Genomic DNA, 5,628 nt, shown 5'->3' with positions numbered 1-5,628 from the left:
GTCAGGCCCACTGACAAAACAGATAAGGAAGTTCCAGGCACCATAGACTAATAATGGTGATAGGAAAAACACACTCAAGGAATAACAATATGGTGTGGTTGAAATGTGAAGGGTAAGTGGGGGAAGGGCACCATGAATAGAACTGTGTCAGGTCACCAGGAATTTGCATGCAATGATAACAACTACAAACTAAATTTTAATGACAACAAAGGACAGACGATTAAATTTAAGAATGGATCTGAATTGGGCTGACTTAAATTTTCAATTGATCCCTGGAAGTCTTGGCAAGTGTGAAAGCTGTACAAATCGATGAAGCAAAAAGCGGGGAGGCAGATGAGAAGATAGATGGTCAGCTCCTGCAGCTCAAAGGGCGCCAGCCCCATATGCCAGAGTGGCGGGTTCAAGCTCAGCCCTGGCCAAAAACTGCAAAAAAAAAAAAAGAAGAGAAGATTGAGAAGGTGAAGTTGAGGAGTTTAGTCAAGAGATATATTTCAATATAAAATTGACAGTACTTCCCCATTCATGTGTGGGAGGTTAGCACAAGTTGGAAATCTTGGCTAACTCCCAAAAGTTTACAAGAAAGGCTGGGTAGACTAAGGTGCCAATAAATGAATACAAACAAAAACAAGTTTGGGGGAAAGATGATGAGTTCAAATATGAACATGTTGAGACGTTGCTATGCGTGGCATATATTCATTTTCTTTGTGAGTATACTGTGTTGAATAGACAAATATGACCTCTCAGAGAGAAACCTAGGCTGAAGACAGTGATTTCCATATAATCACTGCAAAGATACAGATGAAAGTTAATTCATTAATGAAAATAGAAGAGATTAGTAGTATGTTGGTAGCAAGAAGCGAGCAGAGCTTGAAACCATGCTGAGGCAGTAGATTACATAAAATTATAAATGTAGGCCTGATGTAACAAAAGTCTCACTCATAATTGTAATGCCTTTCAATATTGTGAGACAAGTTCCTCCGTAGATGTCTTGTATTTTGAAAGACAGGATCCAAAGAAGGAAATGTCTTTCCAAAATAAAAGTCAGAGCACCCAAGTTTTCATATTTGTCATATTTCTGCAATTTTTATTTAAAAATTTTGATTTATATTGTGATTCACAAATGTTCAACGTAATACTGCTGAAACGTAAGTGCAGAAACATGATCAAAGTTTTCTTAACACTTAACACTTTCTTAACACTTCTTCCTACCAAATTTTTTGTTCTTGGTAATTTTCTAGCACCCAATTTGCTTAAAGTAAAATAGCCTTACCAAAGGTTGAAGTTTTTGATGATGTAACCCAGCCACAGCAATATTTTCCTGCCTTAGCTCATCAAAAAGAATGCCAATAACATAAAAATAAATGGGAGCAAAACTAAATTAAATATTTAACCTTAGTAACATATTGCTTAACTCCAATTATATTTAATGTCACCTTCACATGAATTAGCATAGTTGAGAAAAAAGAATTACTTCATTTTCTGTGCTGTTAAAACAAAGTTTTAGAGCAAGCTTAAATGACCACAGAAAGAAACATATTCTGAGAAGTATATTTTTCCTTGAAATTAAATAAGTTTTAGGTAGTTATTAAATCTTATATAATATATTTGGGGCCAATATTCTAGTTAATCTAATGTTTCAATTTTAATTTGACTTTAAGCATTCGTGAGGTCTAAACTAGTAAGAGAATATGAAGTTTAATGTCACAAAGTTGAGTCTATTTCACAGTCTCAACTCAGGTTTTATTATAAAACTCAGGTTTTACTGTATTTCGTTATTGAGATTAGGTATTCAAATCAATGAACTTTTAACAAAACTAGAGATGATATCTAATTACTTAATTTAACAATAGTTTTTTCTTGATTTGTGTTGTCAGAAAAATTTATATCATATTTTTATCATATATCAAAATTGTCATTTGTGTCAAACGGTCTATGAAACTAGTGTATGATGCCCCATGATCACATTAATGTACACAGCTATGATTTAATAAAAAAATAAAATAAAATAAAATACACATGTCAAGCCAAGCCTAAGCCATAAACAAACATATAAAAGCCTCTGTCTTTCATAACAGTTAGGTATAGTCATGTTTAAACATTTAATGTTTTAAACATTTTGCATCACAAGCAAATCTAACATACTGTTGTTTGAGATAATTTGAAGACCAGTGATCATTCATGAGCACTTTGAATTGGTAGATCCCTTATCAACCTGAACCCCCACCTCATCCCCCAGTTCCACTCTCTTCGCCCCTCTTTGGTGGCATATTTCCTTGTCCAGACAGAGCCATGTCAAGCTCTCACCTGTGTATGGCCACTAGATATTAAGAGTATGTGAAAGGCTTTCAAAAGAGAAATGTTTTTAAAAACTTTTCTTGAGGAGGTTAAAAAAAAATTAAACTCCTTCTGTAGCTTCCAAATTGTCCGACGTTGTTTTCACTACAGGGCCAGGGGAAGGAGAGGACAGAACCATGTGGATGGTTGAATGAGAATATTTAAGAATTATGAAGAATTATGTGATTCAGTACTGATATTTTCATGAATTTCTTGCTATAATATGGAATCAAAATAAATATTTGCTTATTTTAATATTTCTTTAATCTACTATTAGAGAATTCATCCTATTTTGTAGTGTATACTTTAATTTCATATCTAAAAATAAATCACCTTAAAATCAGTTGCTAATGGATTCTTCCAGTTTAGAATTTCATAAGCGTAAAACAATGTCAAGAACACATTAGAATATAAATGCTTTCAACATTTTAGGCTTAAAATAAAGAATTATGTATTTATGAAGGATATGAAAAAAATTTAAGAACACTTTTGATAACAAGTTGCATTAGGAAAAGTAAATGTTCTTTTCATAAAAATTATAGGCAAATGGGTCAGATATCTGATTTTCTTCTTCTTCTTTTTAATTGTATTTTTTTATTTTAGTTACATTACCTTACAAGGAAACTGTAAGACTGTTCCAAATTTACATTCCTTACAAGGAAATTGTAAGACTTCCAAATTTACTTCTCTCTTGCCAATATTAGAAACTCCCATGATGTTTAATGTTTGGTAATTAGTTATGAATGAAAAACTTGTAACTTTTCCTCATTAACTATATTTCTCACATTTACACAAGTTAACAACTTTTTTAAATGTTTCAGATCGCTTTTTGCAATAGTTTCTAGCTTCCTGCCTCTCATCCACTCTACCACAATGCTCTCCCTATAGCGGACTTTTGACCACATTGTGCAGACATTATTAATAATTACTAGTTATCCACAAAATAAATTTCAAATTTATGGTCCAGACTACTTCCCTCTTTACAGCCTAGTCCTGATCTCCTTTCTCAACTCTTCCTCACACACCCTGTATTTATGGCCGGCAGGTGTAATTCCCAATCCCCTGCCCCTTATAACATTTTCCCTCACTTTTACCAGTGGAATTCCTCCTGTCTATGGTTTAATGTTTGGTAAATACACCATAACATTTATGTAAAACCGTGCCTTAGTCTGTTTTGTGCTACCATTACAGAATACCACAGCGTGGGTAATTTGTACTGAACAGAAATTTATTTTCTTGCAATTCTGTGGACTGAGAACTCTAGGGACAATGTGCCAGCATCCAACCATGGTTTCCTTGTGGGGTCATCCCATGATGGAGGACGGAAGAGCAAAACAGGGAGAGAGAAAGAGAAAATGTGGCAGAGTGAGGGACATTTTAAAAGACCTTTGAATACATGTATGAAATTGTAAGGTTTAATTCCAAAACAGTAAGACTCCTTTAAAGTTTTCTGTTTGAAAAATAACCTCACATCTATATATCCAGAACTCTCCAGGAATGTTTAAAGATATTGGTTGCCAAGTCTTTGAAAAAAAGCTTAAAAATGTATAGATAATAAGTATTTAAATCAATTAAAATTATTTGAAACAATTTAATATGGTGCTTATGTTCTACGTAAATGTCCTTTTAAATTAAATTAAAAAATTATGCAGACTAATTTTGCATCACTGTCACCAAAGAGTTGTCATTCGTTTTTGTAGCATTCTTGGGATACATGTGTTTTATTTTTGATAATCTGCTTTCCTTTCAGCCAAACATATGTTTTTTTCCCAAAGAAAAAATTGAGAACATAATAATTAAATATGCACTCAATTTACAAGTAAATAATTGATAGAAAAATAGACCAAGTGGTTTGACAATTAGTTCTGTTGATTTGTGATTGTGACTATACCATCAAAACTAGAAAATAAATCAAAGGGGTTTTTTTTTTTTGTTAATATCATCTATCTCATTTGGATATATATTTAGATATTTATGTTTGCATTTATATGTATAGTTATAGTTTACTTAGCAGAGCATTTCACCCAATTATGGTGCAAATTGTGGTATTCCAATAATCAGCAAATTGTGGTAGTCCTTCTTGCAAAACCAGTGTAGGGAAGATTATAAAAGCAATATAGAAAAAAATTGCCAGAAATTTTTAATTGTTTCAGTGTTTCTCTTTCAAGTAATTATGAAATAGATTGACTATCCCTCTAGTGTACATTGAGTTTGAATTTTTGAATGCTTCTTAATTAATAATAGTGAACTAAAAGTATAGTTATTGGTTTAGATGAATTTAGAATGAAAAGTAGTATAAGTTTCTCAAACCATATGCTGAATTAATAGGATCCACATTTATTAATGACTTTGACTTATTAAATGTAATTATTACTTAACTCTCTGCTACAGAAAATTGATATTTGCATATTATTCAGCTGAATTCATCTAAAACAAATAAAATGCCTTTCTGGCAAGAAATGACTTTGGCCTCCTGACTAGGCCATTTGTTTCCAGAATCTTCAAACATTTCAGTCACACAAGGTTCAATTCTGATAGTTTTAGACCACACAAATAGCACAATGTTTAATACTGGTTTAACAAAACAGAGGAATTAGCATTCACGATTTTGATTCTTTACATATTGACCAGACTTGTTAAGGCAAGAGATCAAAGACTCTGTTTTAAAAAGGGAAAAAGGAAAACCTTCTTGCTAGAAAAGGGGGCAAAGCTGAGTCTGAAATTAAATCATAAGCCTCATAGGTTGGCTTTTCGACCATTCAAACTTTAATTTTTTTGCTGCACCTTCCATTTGAAGCAACCATGGAATTTGTGAAACCTAAGTGCTTTGTGTTGTGAGCGTCTATTTCCTTCATAACAACATTTCTCTTTTTGATCAGACTGTCTCCTGCTTCTATTATTCTTTGATCTCTGTTCTCCTTTAATTTTCTCCTTTTCTATGTATTCTCTCTTTTCCATCACCTTTTCTTGCTTTCCCCTACCTACGTCTACGTGCTTGAATCTAATGGTTAGGCCTCCCAACCATCTTATACCTCTGCTAATTGAAGTAAGTATATTATGTAGATAAAATTGTTCAACTCTCTCAGAACTGCCATCCTGCTTTCACTACTTTCATAACTTATGAAACTATATCACATGAAATTTGAGTAAATGTCTTTGGCATATCAGTTCCATCTCAGGTAATTCTCAGTACCAATGTGGAATGTTGTTTATCTATCTATCCCCTTGCCTTTGGCAAATATTGATTATTGCAATTCTTGTCTCCTTCTCAAGAAGCAACAGTTTCCACCTTTA

Source organism: Nycticebus coucang, chromosome 16, assembly GCF_027406575.1.
Source record: "Nycticebus coucang isolate mNycCou1 chromosome 16, mNycCou1.pri, whole genome shotgun sequence".
NCBI classification, from domain to species: domain Eukaryota; kingdom Metazoa; phylum Chordata; class Mammalia; order Primates; family Lorisidae; genus Nycticebus; species Nycticebus coucang.
Note: the sequence above shows the minus strand (reverse complement) of the source record.